Raw genomic sequence first — 21,696 nt, 5'->3', positions numbered from 1 at the left:
TCCTCATTAATATTAGGTATTATCATTAGTCTTTGCCAGGTTAATAGAAAAATATCTTGCAGTTTTTATTTATATTTCTTTGGTTATAGTCAAATTTAAAAATAAAACTATCTTTACTGGCCATCTGTGGCTTTGTTAAATTATCTCCTTGTTGTGGTATAAAACACTTGCTTTCATTTATGCCTGGTGCTCTTCAATCCACAGACCATCTGTTTTGCCCTCACCAGAGAATAAACATTCAGCATTCTGCAGTGATCTTTACCATGGTTACTTGACTACAGTCTGGGGAAAGTTGTAGGGTGATCTTTACCATGGTTACTCGACCACAGTCTGGGGAAAGTTGTAAATCCTTAGCAAGATTTTCAACCAGTGTTTTTAGTCCACTTTCGCACCACTGCCCTTCTCCCTCTCATTTCTAGAGACATCTGGTGCTGCCAGTTCTTGAGCTTTTTGGTGATTATGCAGTGTGATTTGCTTTGATTCTTTACTTTCTGCACTACCACTTCAAATTTCTTATGTCTTCCAAGTACGTTGCTACTCTTCCATCTACTTTTCAGCTTCCTCATTTTTGTTGTGGTTGTCTCTTCTCCTAATCTCTTTGTCCTTAAAGATTATGCCTTAAAAGTATATAATTCCCTCTACTTCATTTTAATTATCTTATTGGAGGATGTGGAGATACATTCTTGTGTTCAGTCTTCCATCTTTAACAGGAAAACCTGAGTTGAAACTGTTTTACTGGGGCTTGTTAGGTTGGTAAATATTACAGATGTCTCATAGACCTGGAAAGATATAAAGGATCGCTGTGTAGACCAGAGAGCCTACAAGTTGCCTCAGATTAGTGTGAGAAAGATCTCTTTATTGATGAAAATTCTTTCCATGACCTCTTGAAATATCTCTGCACTCATATTTATAAAGATATTAAATGGTTGGGTTGCTTATGTAAACATATTTGTGAATTTGTCCATTTGCATGCGATCGAATGAATCAGACAGGCATACATATATTCACAATGTAGGTTAAGCCTCTCAGGAACATAGCAAAATATTGAATAACTGATGATGCATTAGCATTAACAACCAGAATGGACAGTGACTGGAGCAGGGTCCAAGAGGCCTTCTGCTGGGCCACATGATATCCCTTTATATGCTGGACCATCTCAGGAGGGACTAAGAAGTGGCAGGGTAAGGAAAGGAGGACACTTTGAGGACTTAGTAGAGCTGCTGTTTGCCAACTAGTAAGGAAGTATTTTTATATTTTACAGTAGGTATGGCCATAATGGTATGTATAAGTAATTATCAGTCTTTTCCCTTTTGCTTCAGCTATGTTGCCCTTATATGAATTATTTTCCCTTTCTAGCATGCTCTACATGTTGTCTGTCACTGTCTTATTTCCTCTGCTCAATGTCTATCCCAGCTTTCTACAGATGGTGATTCCCACTACAGACTCAAGCCTTCACCAATTCCTGAGGCAGTCCTGAAGTCTAATCAGTAACACCAGCAACCTGATGCTTGCTTTCCAAAAAGCGCCCAAGCTGCATAGGTAATCTCTGAGTTGTAGGTTTCCCTTCCATCCCTCAATCTTGGCTTTATGGGTATAGTAGCCTTTGGCCTCAGTTTTCCTCCCCAGTATCTGTACCTCTGATATTTTTTGGTGCCTCCTATTTCCTTTGATTCTCCTCTTCCCCAGTCACTTCCTGTAGTATTGCTGCAAGTGGACAGATAGCCTAGAGTCATGATATAGCTACCTATGTGGTTTTAGTTACACCTGTTACTTCAGCTCTGCTATCCATTCCTGGATTGCATTCCTTTAGCATTGATACTTCCCCAATTCATGGCAAAGCTTTGCTGTGCCCTTTGGATGCTGTATTATACACTGTTTAGCTGCTTCTATGGGACTATTGCATACTTTGTATTGGACAAATTATCTAAAAAAATCAGTGTTCTATTAGCAAAGATGGAAGGGAGAGTGGCTGACAGGTTAGCTACCAAACAACTTTTGGCATATCACGTACTGATATTGGAAGTTCCCAACTACAAGGGCCCTGTAGAATATCTAATGACAGAGTTCACAAAGGGAAGTGTTACTCAGATACTCAGTGCTTCCACTTAGCTTTTTAGTCCCTCACTGTTAAATATGAGAAGGCAACCGAAGATTATCAGACATTTGAGGAAGGCTTTATATACAAAAGAAATAAAACAAAACATACAAACATAAAAAATAATTTGGAAAAGACAAAGACAATGTAGGGAGAAGAATAACAATTTTAAATTATCATTAATATTCTTAGAGACATGAGGGAAGATATAATAATGAAAAAAGAGAACACTATAAAATAATATTTACAGAATAAAAAGGAGGTCTTGGAAACTAAACATGTGATCACAAAAGCAGTAAACTCAATAGAAGGATTAGGCAATAAAGTTGAAGACATCTCTGATGATAGAGCAAAAAATAGAGGAAATGAAATATAAGAGTGAAACGAAAAAGAAAATTAAGGCATTCTAGGAGGTCTAACACCTGAGTATAAGGTGTTCCAAAGACAAGAACTGGGAAAATAGAGCTGAGAAAACTGTCAATGTAATAATTCAAGAAAATTCCCTGGAACTAAAAGAATCCATTTCAACCTAAGTTTGTAAGGTACATCACTGTGAAATTTCAGAACTTAGGAGACAAAGAGAAGATTCTATAAATTCCTAGAGAGAAAGAGGTTTTCTTTTTTAAAAAGGTCAAATACAACAGGCTAGGAATCTTAATGGCCTCAGATTTTTCAAAAGCAGTAGTAGAATCTAGGAGGCAATGGAGCAATGCCTTTAAAATTTAACCTAGAATTTTGTACCCAGTCAAATTATCAATCAAATGTGAAGGTAGAATAAAGACATCTTAAGACATGCAAAGTTTTATAGTTTACCTACCATGTAGACCTTTTCATACTCAGAAAGTTACTGGAGGATATGCTCCACCAAAACAAGGAAGAGGAAGACTTAGGGTACATGAAACGGGTGATACAGATGAGACCAAAGGAATTCCCAGTATTAATGATGTAGACTCTAGGATGAGGGTAATGCCCTAAGGCATTGAAGGCAACTAGTCCAGATTGGAACATTTCAGAAGACTCTGGAAAAGGCTTCTTTAAGAAGATGTAACTGATAGAATACATGATACAAATGAATGTGTTAAACAGAGATTTAGGCTGCTCACAAAGGGGTTAATTCAAATTCAAGCCAGAGAGAAAGCTGAAAATGGTTACAGACCTGCAGACTAGTTTAAGCAGGGCAGGAGATGTCAGCATAGGAGAGATACCACCTAATAACAGGAAGGAGATTACTTTGTTCCAAGAGCCAGATGGAATATATGATCTTACTGGGTATTTATTAATATTGATATTTGGTTTCTCTATTCATCCTCACTTAAGAAAGAAGTTACCTCTAATGTCAAGGATATTACAATTATGGTTTTATCTTTTTTTTAACCTTTTTTTTTTAGACAGAGTTTCGCTCTTGTTGCCCAGGCTGGAGTGCAATGGCACAATTTTGGCTCACTGCAACCTCCATCTTCCAGGTTCAAGTGATTCTCCTGCCTCAGCTTCCCAAGTAGCTGGGATTATAGGCATGCACCACCATGCCGGGCTAATTTTGTATTTTTAGTACAGATGGGGTTTTGCCATGTTGGCCAGGCTGGTTTTGAACAGTTTTATTTTTAATTTCCATTAGCACCAAAAACATCAGCCCTTTAGGCCTCAAATCCTAAAACTGTGTTCTTTCTGTCCAGGCAGTTTCCCCAAACAGACTCAGTTTCATTGAAATACTGTGACATCAGTGACAGGAGTTATGTAACAGGTGAACATTCAGGAAACAATAATATCTTCCTTAGTGACTGTAGGTAGCTAATGGAATCTCTGCTGCAATTGTGAAGTTAGAGAAGCGTTACTATAGTCTTGTTTTAGCATGCTACCAGATTTAAGTTGGTCTTTTTCTGTGTCTGTTTATTTTAGGGTTGACTTGCTTATTTTCTTATATCAGGGACTTCATAGTTAAACCATTTCTGTTTCTCCACCTGCAATCACTTCATTTAATTCAGAATCTTCAACAACTACATGGAGATTTGGGGTCTTCTCCCTCCCGCTCTTGACTTCCCCTCCTAAGGTTTGCTCTGAGCTTTCGTATATAGGCAGAAGGGGTGTTAGGGCCCTCACCTTCTTGAAAAGAAAGAGAACAGATACCAGGTTTTAAAAAACTGTTGACCAGGCATAGTGGCTCTCATCTGTACTCCCAGCACTTTGGAAGGCTGAGGGAGGAGGATTACTTGAACTTGGGAGGTCAAGATTGCAGTGAGCCAGGATTGCACCACTGCATTCCAGCCTGGACAACAGGGTGAGACCCTGTCTTTAAAAAGAAGGCAATCCTGGCTGCAGCTGCTTTGCATTTACTGATTGACTATTTCATGCTCACTATTTATAGAGCAGTGCTTCTTAAAGTTTAAAGTACATACAATTCACCTGTGAGAATTTTGTTAACATGCAGATGATTCCAATTCTGGGGTAGAATTTGAGAGTCGATTTCTAACAATCTCCCAGGCAATGCTGATGCTACTGGTATATGGACCACACTTTGAGTAGCAAGGATAAAGACCCCAAATATTCAAAAGTATTAAGAAATTTGGGAGAAAAAGGATTTGGGCTTTGTTTATAAGTATCAAGCCTGATTATGTGGAAAGGAACAATGGCTACCTACTATCTGTTCAGTATAGCTTAATGTGTTAGAAATCGTATTTTGTTTCAGATAGTATATTAGCTACTATAGATCTTAGACCTGGAAAGTATTGGCACTTCAGTTGGCCTAATTCTCCTTAGATACTAGAGATCTGTACTTCTGAGCTAGCAACGTGCAAGTATATTCCTTCAGGGGGAGTAAAGAGTAGAGAAAGGACAGAGATAGCGGAGAGGATGTTAAGATAGAGATGGATCAACAGTATTACCTGCCAAGAGCTCAAACTCAAATTTCACCAGGTTTAGGATACATAAGAATCATCTAGGGTACTTGAAAACAGTGCAGATCACTAGACTGTATGCTTAGAGGTCCTAATTTGGTAGGTCTGGTAGTGGGTTAGGGGAGGCAAGGATATGTATTTTAAAGAAGCACCCCAAGTGAATCTGAGACAGTTGGTCCCCGGACCATGATTTGAGAAACAGTGCATTAGAAAGACTGGTGGTAGTCTCTGGAGGATGAAAAGAAAACAAAACATATAAACACAACCAGGCAAATGATTGCATCTATTTTGATTGGAGTCTTTTTGAGTTATAGCTGAGAAATAGAAGATATCGCCCCTGGTCAGCAGACAGTTCTAAGTTATCTCTAACTATAAATTAGGCAGCTATAAACTCTGTATCAGCACTCTGAGGCAGGACTGATATCCACAATTCATAGGAACATGGAATTTTAGAGCTGATAGGAACCATAGAGCTTTCCAACTCTTTTTTTTAAAATTTTTTTTCTTTTTTTAAAATTAGACTTTAAGTTCTAGTGTACGTGTGCACAACGTGCAAGTTTGTTACATATGTATACGTGTGCCATGTTGGTGTACTGCACTCATTAACTCATCATTTACATTAGGTATATCTCCTAATGCTATCCCTTCCCCTTCCCCCTACCCCATGACAGGCCCCGGTGTGTGATGTTCCCCTTCCTGTGTCCAAGTATTCTCATTGTTCAATTCACACCTATGAGTGAGAACATGCAGTGTTTGGTTTTTGGTCCTTGCGATAGTTTGCTGAGAATGATGGTTTCCAGCTTCATCCATGTCCCTGCAAAGGACATGAACTCATCCTTTTTTATGGCTGCATAGTATTCCATGGTATATATGTGCCACACTTAATCCAGTCTATCATTGATGGACATTTGGGTTGGTTCCAAGTCTTTGCTATTGTGAATAGTGCCGCAGTAAACATGTGTGTGCATGTGTCTTTATAGCAGCATGATTTATAATCCTTTGGATACATACCCAGTAATGGGATGGCTGGGTCAAATGGTGTTTCTAGTTCTAGATCCTGGAAGAATCGCCACATTGTCTTCCACAATGGTTGAACTAGTTTACAGTCCCACCAACAGTGTAAAAGTGTTCCTATTTCTCCACATCGTCTCCAGCACCTGTTGTTTCCTGACTTTTTAATGATGGCCATTCTAACTGGTATGAGATAGTGTCTCATTGTGGTTTTGATTTGCATTTCTCTGATGGTGAGTGATGATGAGCATTTTTTCATGTGTCTGTTGGCTGCACAGATGTCTTCTTTTGAGAAGTGTCTGTTCATATCCTTTGCCCACTTTTTGATGGGGTTGTTTCTTTCTTTCTTGTAAGTTTGTTTGAGTTCTTTGTAGATTCTGGATATTAGCCCTTTGTCAGATGAGTAGATTGCAAAAATGTTCTCCCATTCTGTAGGTTGCCTGTTCACTCTGATGGTAGTTTCTTTTGCTGTTCAGAAGCTCTTTAGTTTAATTAGATCCCATTTGTCAATTTTGGCTTTTGTTGCCCTTGCTTTTGGTGTTTTAGACATGAAGTCCTTGCTTATGCCTATGTCCTGAATGGTATTGCCTAGGTTTTCTTCTAGGGTTTTCATGGTTTTAGGTCTAACATTTAAGTCTTTAATCCATCTTGAATTAATTTTTGTGTAAGGTGTAAGGAAGGGATCCAGTTTCAGCTTTCTACATATGGCTAGCCAGTTTTCCCAGCACCATTTATTAAATAGGAAATCCTTTCCCCATTTCTTGTTTTTGTCAGGTTTGTCAAAGATCAGATGGTTGTAGATGTGTGGTATTATTTCTGAGGGCTCTGTTCTGTTCCATTGGTCTAGATCTCTGTTTTGGTACCAGTACCATGCTGTTTTGGTTACTGTAGCCTTGTAGTATAGTTCAAAGTCAGGTAGCATGATGAGGCTTTCCAACTCTTTTAGCTGTGACCCATAGTAAGAGATGTACTCTGATTTTTTTGTTCCATTTACATTTTTAAAAATCTGGTCATGACCTATTATATTGATTTTGGCTAGTGTGTTATAATTTACTACTTCAGAAACACCAATCTATTGCAGTCACTTCATTTAACAAATAGGAAACAAAATTCGAGAGGTAAAATAATGTGTCCAAAATCACACAGCTGTGAATAATAGATCTCAGAGCTAGAAGTCAAATCTGAGGCTTTTAATCCAGTAGCCTGTCCACCATGGTCTAATATGTATCTAAGTGTTTGTTTTGTTGATCTTAGCCTGTTTTTTCCTCAGGACAAAGTGGTTTATTTGTATCTACTAGATTGCCTATCTAGCTGAAACATTTTCAAGAGTACAAATGTCTTTTCACTAAATGAACCACTAGATGGTAGTGTAAACTCTTCTGATGGTGAACTGTTCAACTGAGCCAAGGTGAATTCTGGTTTGTGTATTTGCACATTTATCTTATAATGCTGTAGATTGCTATCCTGTATGTATAAGCTGAGCTTTATGCCCATCTTGAAGAAACTTATGTAACTTACAAATGTACAGGATACGTTTTATTGTTTGGTATGTCTTTTTTTCATGTCTGTGAAAGAGAGATTTAGAAAAACAAATAAGTTTTAGTGCAGTGGCTCACACCTGTAATCTCAGCACTTTAAGAGGCCGAGGCGGGAGGATCACTTGAGTCCAGGAGCTCAAGACCAGCTTGGGCAACAATAGGGAGATCCCTGTCTCTACAAAAAATTAAAAACAAACAGGCTGGGCTCAGTGGCTCACACTCATAATCCCAGCACTTTAGGCCAAGACAGGTGAGTCACCTGAGGTCAGGAGTTCGAGACTAGCCTGGCCAACATGGTGAAACCCTGTCTCTGCTAAAAATACAAAAATTAGCTGGGCATGGTGGTGGCGCATGTAACCCCAGCTACTTGGGAGGCTGATGCAGGAGAATTTCTTTAACCCAGGAGTCAGAGGTTGCAGTGAGCCAAGATTGCACTACTGCACTCCAGCCTGGGTGACAGAGCGAGACTCTGTCTCAAAATAAAAAATAAATAACTAAATAAATAAAAATAAAAGCAAACATACACATATGTTGCCAGTATCCCCCAAGAGCCCTCTTGTTTTGTATTCAACAAATTTTTCTTTTCCAGATTCTTATTTTATAGAACTTTAAATAATCAGTTTCTGTTATTTCTATTATTCCAGGTTGAAAACTAAATTTGTTTTAGTATAGAAAGTCTATGTGGGCCCTTTCAGGTTTGAAATAAGCAAACAAAAACTCCAAACAACTTTATAATCTCCTAAGAAACACTCTGCTTTATAAGATTTGTTTTCTTTAGTTACAGCAAGGTTGGCAGCATGATCTATGCATGTACTAGGAGCTTTTAAGGGAAGTGAATATGAACACAATGCTACTTTGCAGGGGCTTCGGGGTCAGTCAGGCAGGCTGAAGAGTTGAACTCTTCCTTACAGCCTAAACCTGAAGAAAAAGAAGGACTCAGATGGTTTGTTCTTGACAGATATCCTTTTATCCCTTTTCCCCTCCTCCTACTCAAGTTCTCCTTTTTTATAAAAAAGAAAAGTAGATTCAAGGACATAGGAAACAGGAAAGGATAAGAAATGTGACGGTTTGGCCAGGTGCAGTGGCTCATGCCTGTAATCCCAGCACTTTGGGAAGCCAAGGCAGGTGGATCCCTTGAGCTCAGGAGTTCAAGACCAGCCTCTGCAACGTAGTGAAACCCTGTCTCTGCAAAAAATACAAAAATTAGCCAGCCATGGTGAAGCATGTCTGTAGTCCCAGCCACTAGGGAGGCTGAGGAGGGAGGATTGCTTGAGCCTGGGAGGTCAAGGCTGCAGTGAGTCGTGAGTGTGCTACTGTTCTCCAGCCTAGGCAACAGAGCAAGACCTTGTCTCAAAAATAAATAAATAAATAAATAAATAAATAAATAAATAAATAAATAAAAGATGGTTAAGTTTATGTGTCAATTTGGCTAAGCCACAATGCCCAGATATTTGGTCAAACATTATTCTAGATGTTTCTGTGAGGGCATTTTTGAATGAGATTAACGTTTAAATTGGTGGAGTTTGAGTTAAGCAAATTGCCGTCCATAATGGGGGTGGGCCTTATCCAATCAGTTGAAGGCTCTAATAGAACAAAGACTGAGCAAGAAGGAACTCTGCCAGCAGACTGCCTTTGGTCTCTAATTGCAATTCTTACATAAGTCTGCAGCCTGCTGTCTATCTCATCCAATTTTGGACTCACTAAGCCTCCATAATCATATGAACCAATTTCTTTTCTTTTTTTTTTTTTTTTTTTGAGACGGAGTCTTGCTCTGTCACCCAGGCTGGAGTGCAGTGGCCGGATCTCAGCTCACTGCAAGCTCCGCCTCCCGGGTTCACGCCATTCTCCTGCCTCAGCCTCCCGAGTAGCTGGGACTACAGGCGCCCGCCACCTCGCCCGGCTAGTTTTTTTGTATTTTTTAGTAGAGACGGGGTTTTACCGGGTTAGCAAGGATGGTCTCAATCTCCTGACCTCGTGATCCGCCCGTCTCGGCCTCCCAAAGTGCTGGGATTACAGGCTTGAGCCACTGCGCCCGGCCACCAATTTCTTAAAATAACCCTCCCTTTCTCTCTATCATATTCTCTTGGTTCTGTTTCTCTAGAGACCCCTGATTAATACACAAAGTAAAGGGCTAGGTAAGCTAGGGGACTTCAAAATGATTAACCTAGCTTACAAATGAAAAATGGAATGAAAGCAAATGGAAAAATAATTAGTACACTACTATTCTTCCCTCCGTCCCTCTCCCACAGCTTCCACTTCTCTGAAGCCTTGACAAATGCGGGGACTAATTCTGTTTTCTGCACTATTGTATCCTTGTTGTTCACTATAATTTTTGCCATATCCTAGGCTCTTGTAAGTATTTTTTGGCTGGATAAATGAATTGTTAGGAGTCTTAATTGTAGAACTGGGGGAAGGACTCATGCTAGTGTCACAGGAGCATGAAATTCAATGTAATTCTGATCAAAGTCTCAATTGTGTATTTAAGGTCGAAGAGCTAATTTTAAAATTCATATGTAAATGCAAAAGATCAAGAATGGACAGGCCATTTTTGAAGAAATACAGGCTGGGGGGCTTGTTATACTGGAATCCTGGATATTAAGATTTATAAAGCTACATGTTCAAAGATAGACAAAGAGACTAATGGAATAGAATAGAGAGTAAGAAATAGATCTTTGCATATATGGAAACTTAAATCTAATCAGCAGAGAAAGAGTAGATGTTTGAATAAATGATGCCAAGGAAGTTGACTATCCATCCATGTGATAAAAATGAATTCTAGGTGCATTAAGACTTATTTTTTTATTTTTAAATATTTTTTTGAGACTGAGTCTTGTTCTATCACCCAGGCTGGAGTGCAGTGGCATGCTGTCAGCTCACTGCAACCTCCGCCTCCTGGGTTCAAGTGATTCTCCTGCCTCAGCCTCCAGAGTAGCTGGGATTACAGGCACCTGCCACCACACCTGGCTAATTTTTGTATTTTTAATAGAGATGGGGTTTCACCATGTTGGCCAGGCTGGTCTCAAACTCCTGACCTCAAGTGATCCACCTGCCTCGGCCTCCTGAAGTGATGGGATTGTAGGCGTGAGCCACTGTACCCCATGTAGGTGCATTAAGATTTAAATGTGAGAGACAAAATTATGAAATTGTTAGCAATTATACAGAAAAATATCTTAATGACTTGAAGTAGGAGAGAATTTCTTAAATAAGAGAAAAAAGGACAAACCATAAAGGAAAAGATTCATAAATTCAATTCTATTAAGAATTTTTGTTTACCAAAAGACAGCAAAGAGAATGAAAACACAGGCACAAACTGGGAAAAGGCATTTACAATTGATATAATTGATGAAAGGTCAATACCCATGATACACACATAACTTTTATATATCAGTTAGAAAAAGATTCAATAGAAAATGGGCAAAATCTGGAATAGGCATTTCATAGAAGAGGAAAGCAGAACAGCCAATTAACCTATTAAAATATTTTACCTCATTAGTAATTAAGGAAATGCAAATTAAAACCATAATATAATACCATGTTATCCCACCCATGAGACTGGCAAAAATTAAATCTAACAATAAATAGTGTTGGTGAGAAGATGAAGCAAGAAGAACACATATACTTTGAGTGGGAATATAAACTGGTATAACCACTTTGGAAAAAATGTGGCATAAAAATGCTTATACCAACCATGACTCAGCAGTCCCACCCCTAGAGAAACACTTGCACATTTGCACTAAGAGACATATGAAGTAAGTGCAGGAATGTTCATAGCAGTGCAGTTTGTAATAGCAAGAAATGGAAACCAATTCAAATGTTTATTGACAGGTATAAGCCTCCCTGTTCATGAACAAGGAGGAAGGATGTTATGACTATCCCAACTGTTATATAGTTCATGAACAGTGTCTGCCATTTCATCTAGCAGGAAAATTCAAAATAAATTATTTCTTAAACTCAAGAAATGTTAACATGGTTTATCATGTTCCTTCTTTTTCCTTCCACTTTAAAAATAATTCACAAGCCTTTAGGGATAAAGAGTACAGTGTCAACAACTGGCTATAAAAGAGGAATAATTTGCTGAATTGAATCTCTGCATTTTGGCAAGTCTAGAATGGGAGTATACATGAAAATATTTTAAAAGGCAATTTCAAGGCTGACTTTGAAATCAGTTTGTCAGTCTCTAACCTGCATACCTACTCCATCTTCCTTTTGAAGCTGACTTACACCCTAGTAAAATGAGAACACAAAGGCCATGTGGAGGGTGTGGTCAGTTGTTTCTGCAGTGGTAACAGGCTAATGCCTGAGAGGACTACCTTTCCATCATAGCTGAACCTACTTCAGTAATTAATGAATAGAACAGCAGTTGTAGGACTTGTTCATTTCCCATCCATCAAATCATAACAGCTTTTCTAGTGAAGGCAGCAGTGTCAGGGTGAATATTTTCTCCATGTAGCTCACATATTTAATGGCACCCTTAAGAAAACATAATTTTACCCACATCATTAAAAGAATTGAATCTTACTCATCTTTCTTTATTTATGTTCCAGATAGAAGCTATGTTTCTATGTTTTTTAAAAGAAAGAAAGAAAACTCTGGGGGGAAACAGGGAGATGGGGAAGGGGAGGAGAGTCATGTTTCATATTTTAAAGAAAGACAATATGAGAGACATTTTAGGTTTTTATATTATGCAAAACAATAAACCCCAAGCAAACAGTGAAATATTGGAGGGGTCAGACATACGTGGCTTCTAAACCATTGTGCTTGGGATGCTGAGCAGCAGATTCTTAAGTTATTGTACATTTTTAAAATTATGATTTCATTAAGTTATTAAAATATTTAAAAGTATGATTTCGTTATTTCAGAATTGTTAAAATATAAATAGGAATGGGAGATTTGGCTGGTCTTTGTCCCTGGTTCTTGGAAAAGACCTCCAAATTCTTGGAAATTTCCTGAGTAATGGACTGGATTAAGAAGTGATGGAATGTAATCCCAGCATTTTGGGAGGCCAAGGTAGGTGGATCACCTGAGGTCAGGAGTTAGAGAACAGCCTGGCCAACATGATGAAACCCCATCTCCACTAAAAATACAAAAATTAGCCAGTCGTGGTGGTATGCACCTGTAATCCCTGCTACTCGGGAGGCTGAGGCAAGAGAATCGCTTGAACCTGGGAGGCAGAGGTTGCAGTGAGCTGAGATCTCGCCACTGCACTCCAGCCTGGGTAATAGAGTGAGACCCTGTCATAAGATAAATACATAAATAAAATAAAATAAAAATAAATAAGAATGGCAATATCAGAGGGCTACAAATAGCAGGACATATAATGGAAGAGTTTATTGCTAATATAATTGTTTGATCAATTAGGAAAACTGAGTAGAAGTTAGGGTGCTGTAAAATAATAAAAAAAATTGGGGATTGCTTACACACAGCTTCTAAAACCCTTAGAATCTCTGGAGTCCTAAGAGTATCGGCCAGGCGCAGTGGCTCACACCTGTAATCCCAGCACCTTGGGAGTCTGAGGCGGGCGGATCACAAGGTCAAGAGATCGAGACCATCCTGGCCAATGTGATGAAATCCTGTCTCTACTAAAAATACAAAAATTAGCCTGGTGTGGTGGCAGATGCCTGTAATCCCAGCTACTGAGGAGGTTGAGGCAGGAGAATCATTTGGAGGCAGGAGAATCACTTGAACTCAGGAGGCAGAGGTTGCAGTGAGCTGAGATCGCGCCACTGCACTCCAGCCTGGTGACAGAGACTCCATCTCAAAAAAAAAAAAAAAAAGAAAGTATCTTTTGGGCATACATAGTGGTATAATGGATATTGGAGATTCAGAAAGAGGAAGGATAGGGGAAGTGAGGGATGAAAAATCACTGTTTGGGTACAATGTACACTATTGGGGTGATGTGTACACTAAAAACCCAGACTTCACCACTCTACAATTCATCTGTGCAACCAAAACCAGTTGTACTCTTAAAGCCATTCAAATAAAAAAGTTTAAAAATAAAGGAAATGAGACATAATATAAACAAGAAACAAAAGCGTTGTTATCGTATGTTCAAAAAGGAAGTTCCCCCACTACTTCTGGGGAAGAGAGAGGGACTGGAGATTGAGTTAGTCACCAATGGCCAATGATTTCTTCAGTCATGCCTATGTGGTGAAATCTCCATAAAACCCCCTAAATGATGGAGTTCTAAGAGTTTTCAGATTGGTGAACACATCGAAGTGCTGGGAGCGTGGCACTCCCAGAGAGGGTATAGAAGCTCTGCACCCTTTTCCCCATACTTTGCCCTATGCCTTTGACTGTTTCTGAGCTGTATCCTTTGTAATAAACTGGTAAGAGCAAATAAAGTGTTTTCCTGAGTTCTTTGAGTCATTCTAGCAAATTATGGAACCTGAAGAGGGGGTTGTGTGAACCCCTGAACTCATGACTTGTGTCTGAAAGTGAGGGTAGTTTTGTGGGAGTGAGCCCTTAAGCCTGTAGAGTCTGATGCTACTTCTGGGTAGTTAGTGTCAGAATTGAAGTGAATTGTGGGACACTCATTTGGTATCTGGAGAGTTGGAGAACTGGTTGGTGTGAGAACCCACCCCCTCCATCCCCCCATTTGGTATCAGAAGTATTGTGAGTAAAAACAGTTCAGATGCAGTTTGTGCCCATGGGGTAGAGAGAAGCTGTTTGATCCATACGGGACTTGTATTTGGAACCTTGGCCTTCTTGGTCCCCTGTAACCAGAGCTGTCTGACAGTTTCCCTATAAGGGCCCTCAACAATAATAGGGAAGCAAGAAAAGGCGTCTGTGATGTTAATGTGTCATATTGAAAAAAGAGGGGCCGAAAGGTAAACTAAGCATTTATCTGATTTTTTTTTTTTTTTTTTTTTGAGACAGATTCTCACTCTGTTGCCCAGGCTGGAGTACAGTGGCACGATCTTGGAGCCTCTACCTCCCAGGTTCAAGTGATTCTCCTGTTCCAACCTCCTGAGTAGTCAGACTTACAGGCGTGAGCCACCACACCTGGCTAATTTTTGTATTTTTAGTAGAGATGGGGTTTTGCCGTGTTGGCCATGCTGGTCTTGAACTCCTGACCTCAAGTGATCAACCTGCCTTGGCCTCCCAATGTGCTGGGATTACAGGCATGAGCCACTGTGCCTGGCCACGAACTAAGCTTTTGTCTGATTTCAATTGAGTGTATTACAGAGTACTGCTTTGCTCTAAGGAAAATATGAAAAGATAATTAATATTCAAACACACATATTTATCAGCCTAGCATGCTAAAAAGATGTGAGCTGTGGGTCCTAGGTGCTTCAGGATAGCTGATTACAGGGACACTCCTCACAGAAGGAAGGGACAGAAGAAAATGCACAGGGACTCTTAAGAAGATAAGTTGGGCTGGAGGTCAGAGACTGACCCATGGATCATCCATGAGTGTGAGTCACCTACCCTGGATACGTGTGTAAATTTCTGGTCTCTACCTGAGTTGGAGACTGCTTTAAAGTTGTCTCAAATGGAGTCCTCTCCAGGAGAGATGCCTGCTGAGAACTCAAAAGAACGTTCCAGCTATAGTTATATATAGTGTAATGGCTCCTGGTCAGGGTGGCTGGGATTCAGAAATTCTTAAAGGTAAAGAAAGAAAATAGCAGTAGTACCTGAATGTTAAACTGGGGCTCTGGTATGCTTTATTCCAGGGGCCAGAGCTGGACCATTTTCACAGATGAAGCTCAACCAAGCTGTTTAATGCTTCCCTCATATGTTTGGAAAAGTAATAAAAGGTATGATTGGCCCCCAGGCCACTAGAAAATTAGCTGCTCACTCTGGGGTCAGCCTGACCTTCAGAGAAACTTTTCTAATTGGAACTTTGCTATGTTTTTCCAACATAGACTTAAATCAGACCCTTCCGGAAAAGAATGGTTCAAGGAATTGTTGCTATATAGTCATCAGCTGGAGTGAGGATAGATTTATTTTGTTCACTTATTACTGCATTCATTCAACAGATAATTTTTGAGTACCTACCATATTCTTATATTCTGCTGGAGCTAGGGCTAAAATGGTGAACATAACTGGTGTGATGCCTACTCTAACAGAGAAATGGACAATTATAATACCGTCTAAGAAGAGTAAAGGAAGCATATTGCCATGGCAGTATACAGGAGAGGTATTCAACCAGACTAGAGAGGTAGTGAAGATGATCAGAATACTTGTGTGTATGTATATATACTTTTTTTGAAACAGTAGTGACTATTGTACTTTTTTTTTTTTTTTTTACTGTCTCCATAGTTTTGCCTTTCCAGAATGTCATATGGTTGGACTCATATGGTATATAGCCTTTTCAGATTGGCTGCTGCTTCTTTCTCCCCTCCCCTCCCCTCCCTTCCTCTCCCCTCCCCTCCCCTCCCCTCCCCTCCTCTCCCCTCCCCCTCCTCTCCTCTCCTTTCCTTTCCTTTCCCCTCCCTCCTTCTTCCCTTCCCTCCCCCTCCCCTCCCCCTTCCCTCCCCCTCCCCTCCCCTCCCGTTCCCTTCCCTTCCCTTCCCTTCCCTTCCCTTCCCTTCCCTTCCCTCCCCTTCCCTTTCCGAGATGGAGACTCGCTCTGTCGCCCAGGCTGAAATGCAATGGTATGATCTTGGCTCACTGCAACCTCTGCCTCCTGGGTTCAAGCGATTCTCCTGCCTCAGACTCTAGAGTAGCTGGGGTTACAGGCGCTTGCTACCATGCCTGGCTAATTTTTTTGTATTTTTAGTAGAGACAGGGTTTCACCATGTTGGCCAGGCTGGTCTTGAACTCCTGACCTCAAGCTATCCACCCACCTCGGCCTCCCAAAGTGCTGGGATTACAGATGTGAACCACCGTGCCCGGCCCAGATTGGTTTTTTACTTAGTAATATGCATTTAAGTTTCTTTCACATCTTTTTGTGGCATGATAGCTGCTTTTCTTTTAGTTCTGAATAATATTCTATTGTCTGGATGTACCGAAGTGTATTTACCCATTCATCTACTGAAGGGTTTCTTGGTTGCTTCCAAGTTTTGGCAATTATGAATAAAGCTGCTATAAACATTTGTGTAGTTTTTTGTGGGGGCTTGAGTTTCAACTGGCTTTATATTTTATATCTAGTTTCCTAATCCATTTGGAATTTATTCTTGTATATCATGTGATGTATGCATCTAATTTTATCTTTTTCTAATGGCTACTTAGTTCTCCCAGGATAACTATTAAAAAACCCATCTTTACCTTAATGATTTGAGGTGTCACTTTTATCAGATCTGAATTTCCAGATGCTCTCAAGTCTGTTCTGAGCTTTCTATTGTATTAAATTGGTGTATTTGTATATTCATGTACCAGAACCACCCTATTTTTGTTATAGAGACTTCATAGTATGATATAGCGTCTGCTCTCTTACTATTATTTACTTGCTCTCTTTTGCTTTTTGTTTTTTTGGTATTCTTCTGGCTAATTTTTTATATTTGTTTTTTCATATAAGTTGTAGCTTTTTCTTTCTTTCTTTCTTTTTTTTTTTTTTTCCGAGAAGGAGTCTTGGTCTCTCGCTCAGGCTGGAGTGCAGTGGCGTGATCTTGGCTCACTGCAACCTCTGTCGCCCAGGTTCAAGCGATTCTCATGCCTCAGCCTCCTGAGTAGCTGGGACTACAGGTGTGTGCCACCATGCCTGGCTAATTTTTGTATTTTTGGTAGAGACAAGGTTTTACCATCTTGGCCAGGCTGGTCCTGAATTCCTGACCTCATGTGATCCACCTGCCTTGGCCTCCCAAAATGCTGGGATTACATGCATGAGCCACCATGCCTGCCTAAGTTACAGTTTTAACTTGTCTGATACCATAGAAAAGCTTATTGTTATTTTTATTGAGATTTTGTTGAACTTATAAAGTAGAAAGAGCTGACAATTTAATATTTAGTTTATTATCCAAGAACAGGCAATGTCTATTTGTTCAAGTCTACTTTGGTGTCTTTTGAAAGTATTTAAAAAATTTTCCTTATATAGGTTTTACACATCTCATGCTAAGCTTATTAAATATTTAGTTTTCTTTGTTATCATCACAAGTGGTATTTTCTCTAACTGGTTGCTTGTATATGTGAAGGCTGTTGATTTTTGTTTGTTAATTTTATATTCTGCTACCTTATTATATTTTAAAATGCTTAAGTTGGTTTTATTATACTTTAGGGTCATCCAGGGATACTGTTTTTCATTGGAATGTAGAAATATTTTTACTTATTCTTTACCCATTCTTATGCTCTGAAGTAATTTCTCTTGTCTAACCGCATTGACCAATATCCCTAATTAAGTATTGAATAGTAATTGAGATGGTGGGCATCCTGGTCTCTTTTCTGATCTTAATGGAAATGCTTCTAGTCTTTCCCAGTTAAATAAAATATTGGTTCTAGGATAGATAGATGTAGATTTTAGGTATATATGATGTACATCAGGTTTAGGTACCAGTGCCACTTGCTTTATAAAGGGAATTGCGATGTTTTGCTTGTTTCTTAACACTCTGGAACAATTTATAGAGCATTGGTACTATCTGCTCTTTGAAGGCTTACCAAGCCTTCCCTGGAAAACCATGTGAGCTTGATAGTTTTTGTGTAAGGAGCGATTCTTACTTTCTCTATGTTTTTTCTATGGAAAGTGGTTTGTTTAAGCTAATTATAATTTGGTAATCTGTATTTCTCTAGGAAATGATCCACTCCATCTAGTTTTTCAAATTTATTTGCATAGAGGTATGTAACAAAATAGTATCTTATAATTTTTAAAATTTCTTCTTTCAATAGTTATTTTCCCTTTGTCACTTCTTATTTTGCAGATTTGTGATTTCCTTTTTTTCTGGATCACATTAATTAGTGGCTTGTGTGTTTTCTTAGTTCTTTAAAAAACCCAGGATTTTAATTTATTAATTAGGTCTACTGTAATTTTCTATTCCCTTCCTCATTAATTTCTGCTTTTATCTGTGTTAGTTCCTTCCTTATGCTGCTTTTTTTTTTTTTTTTTTTTTTTTTGAGACAGTGTCTTGCTCTGTTACCTAGGCTGGAGTGCATAGCATGACCTTGGCTCACTGCAACCTCCACTTCCTGGGTTCAAGTGATTCTCATGTCTCAGCCTCCTGAATGCCTGGGATTATAGGCACCCACCCCCACACCTGGCTAGTTTTTGTACTTTTAGCAGAGATGGGGTTTTGCCATGTTGGCCAGGCTGGTTTCAAACTCCTGACCTCAAGTGCACTGCCTGCCTTTATTTCCCAAAGTTTTGGGATTACAGGCGTGAGCCACTGTGCCCGACTCTTCCTTGTGCTTTATCTTGGCTTATTTTATTGTTCTGTTTTTGCTTTTTTTTTTAAGCTGAAATTTTAATTGATTTATCTTCAATCATTTATCTTCACTGATTAAAAGTATTCACTGTGCAAAGATTCTTTCCTTGGTAAAATTCTAGTTAGATTCCTTTCAGCTGTTTTTTTTCAAGTAGACACTGTCTTTAGGCATGTCCTCAAGAGCCCAGTTTTAGCAAGTATCCTGCTAAGTCAGCTTAGCTAGAATCCTCCACCCTCAATATTTGATTACCCTTGAATATATGATCAAATTCCTCATTCTCCACCATCTCCCAGGTAATATCTGGAAAGTGGTTTGTTTAAGCTAATTATAATTAGCTGGCCTGTCGTTAGCAAGATTCGTTTTAGGTTAGTTTAGCAAGGATTACCCTACCATCTTAGTAATTTTCTATCTACTGACCTCCCCTCACCCCCAACTCTGCTCCCTGACTATAAATTCCCCCTTTTTCTTATTCTTTTTGGAGCTGGGCCCAATCACCCTCCCTTACTTCAAAACCTTACTGTAGTAGTCCCTGTAACTATTGCAATAGTCCTGAATAAATTCTGCTTTACTGTTTTAACAAATGTCATGGGTAATTTTTTTTTCTTAACAGCTGCTGTGGATTTTCCTCTGATGGCTGTTATTATGTATCCCACAGATTCTGATATGTAGTTGTTTTCATTGTCATTGTTTGAATATTCTATAATTTCAGTTGTATTTCTTCTTTCACCCAGAGTTGTTTAATAGTAGAAGGTTTTAATATTTCCAGGTGGAAAGACCTTTCTGATTTTATTTTTGTAAGTATTTTCTAGTTTTATCATATTGTGATCAGAGTGTTGTTTGTAATACTTCTACATTATGAAAATTAGTAGTATTTTCTTTGTGATCTAATATATGATCAGTATTTGTGTCACATAGGCTCTTGAAAAGTTGTATTCTCTATTTTGAGGTGTAGGGTTCAACATAAGTCTAAAAGATATATGTTATTACATATGTTGTTTGGATTGGTTATCTCCTTACTTTTAATGTTTACTTGTTTTGTGCTGAGAGTTAGTATTTTAAAATATTCTATTATTAGCATGTTTCTAAGTCACCTTGCAGCTCATGTAGATTTTGTTTCATAAAGTTGGTTTCTGTAGTACCTAATGCATAAATATTCTTGTTATATCTTTATCATGAATTACGACATTTAGCATTAAACATTGTAGATTTGTTAATTTTGCTGTTATTTTTGTTGTATTGAGTGTTTTACAAGATTCTTAATCTAATAATGCCCTGTCCTGTCAATACAGGGCAGAAGTGGATTTTTCTCTACTTTGTTTTGGAGTTGGGGAAGGATGTGAATCCTTAGGCTATGGTTAATACTGAGTGTCAACTTGATTGGATTGAAGGATACAAAGTATTGATTCTGGATGTGTCTGTGAGGATGTTGCCAAAGGAGATTAACATTTGAGTCAGTGGGCTGGGAAAAGCAGACCCACCCTTAATCTTGGTGGGTACAATCTAATCAGCTGCTAGCACAGCTAGAATATAAAGCAGGCAGAAAAATGTGAAAAGAGAGACTGGCCTAGCCCCAGAGCCTACATCTTTCTCCTGTGCTTGATGCTTTCTGCCCTTGAACATCAGACTCCAGGTTATTCAGTTTTAGAACTTAGACTGGCTCTCCTTGCTCCTCAGCCTACAGATGGCCTATTGTGGGACCTTGTGATCGTGTGAGTTAATACTTACTAAATTAACTCCCCTTTTTATGTATATCTATTCCATTAGTTCTGTCCCTGTAGAGAACCCTGACTAATACAGAGCTTGGTACCGGGAGTGGTTCTTGAAGAACAGAATATTAAGGATGGAGTTCTTTCATTGGTTTTGGGGTCTCTGGAGTTGGCTGCTTAATATAATTAGACCCCAAAATGCTAAGGACTCTACTTCTAATAGTATAGAGAACACTGATAGTCCTTGGCATGAACGGGTTAGAGAGTTATGCAAAATAAATACATTTGACATTCCTGATTCATCACTCATGAGAGGCAAGGAATTTAGTGACTCTATACACAATACCTTTGACCATATATGGAGAACCAAGGAACATAATGAAGCTGATTGGTTGCTCCTAAGTTTAGTGGACAAAGTGATGAAAGAAAATGAACTCAGGGATTCTGTCTCCTGGCTTCAGAAGCAGATACTGAGCCTCAAATCTGCTAAGATTGCCCTGAGTTGAGAATCTTATCTCCTGTAGAGAAAGAGCTCAAATTGTGGAAAACACACAAGCTCTTATTGTGCAAGTGGCTGACCTGCAATGAAAGGTGCATGCACAGCCTCACCAGGTGTCTACTGTTAAAGTGAGAGCATTGACTGGAAAAGAATGGGAGCCTGCAACTTGGAATGGGGATGTGTGAGAGGACCCTGATGAAGCTGGAGACACTGAGTTTGTAAACTCTGATGAACCTTTTTTTCTAGAAGAAACAGCTTCCCCATCCCCAGTAGTGTCAACATCCCCTCCCCAAACCCGGCTGCAATCAACCTTTCCACCTTTGTTTGAGGAGATAAACCTTGTGCTGCCTGAGGCAACAGTAATGGCCTCCCTTGAGGCACTTACCAAGCAATATAATGTTGATTCTCCTCAGGAGCCATCCCCTAATACCCCTGTTTGCTTCTAGACATGTAACTAAAGTTCCAGTGGGTCCCTAGAGGTGAAGCTGGGAGTGTGACTCATGAGGAGGTGAACTATACTAGAAAAAGAACTGCTTGAGTTTTCTAATTTATATAAACAGAAATCTGGAGAACAGGCATCAGAAATGGATATTAAGGGTGTGGGATAATGATGGAAGGAACATATAAGTGGATCAGGATGAATTTATTGATTTGGGTCCAC

At 39.2% G+C, this 21,696-nt stretch overlaps 1 long non-coding RNA gene across 1 annotated transcript in view; it reads left to right on the top strand.

Moving 5' to 3' along the window:
• LOC140712930 (uncharacterized) overlaps positions 1-21,696 on the top strand; it is a 194,889-nt gene that overhangs the window by 85,821 nt on the left and 87,372 nt on the right. Inside the window, exon 3 of the long non-coding RNA XR_012094778.1 lies at positions 15,209-15,292. This is a non-coding gene — a long non-coding RNA (uncharacterized lncRNA). The remainder of the gene's footprint in view (positions 1-15,208; positions 15,293-21,696) is intronic.

This window comes from Chlorocebus sabaeus, chromosome 12 (assembly GCF_047675955.1).
Source record: "Chlorocebus sabaeus isolate Y175 chromosome 12, mChlSab1.0.hap1, whole genome shotgun sequence".
In the NCBI taxonomy this organism is placed as follows: Eukaryota; Metazoa; Chordata; class Mammalia; order Primates; family Cercopithecidae; genus Chlorocebus; species Chlorocebus sabaeus.
This window is presented reverse-complemented; position numbering and strand designations above follow the sequence as displayed.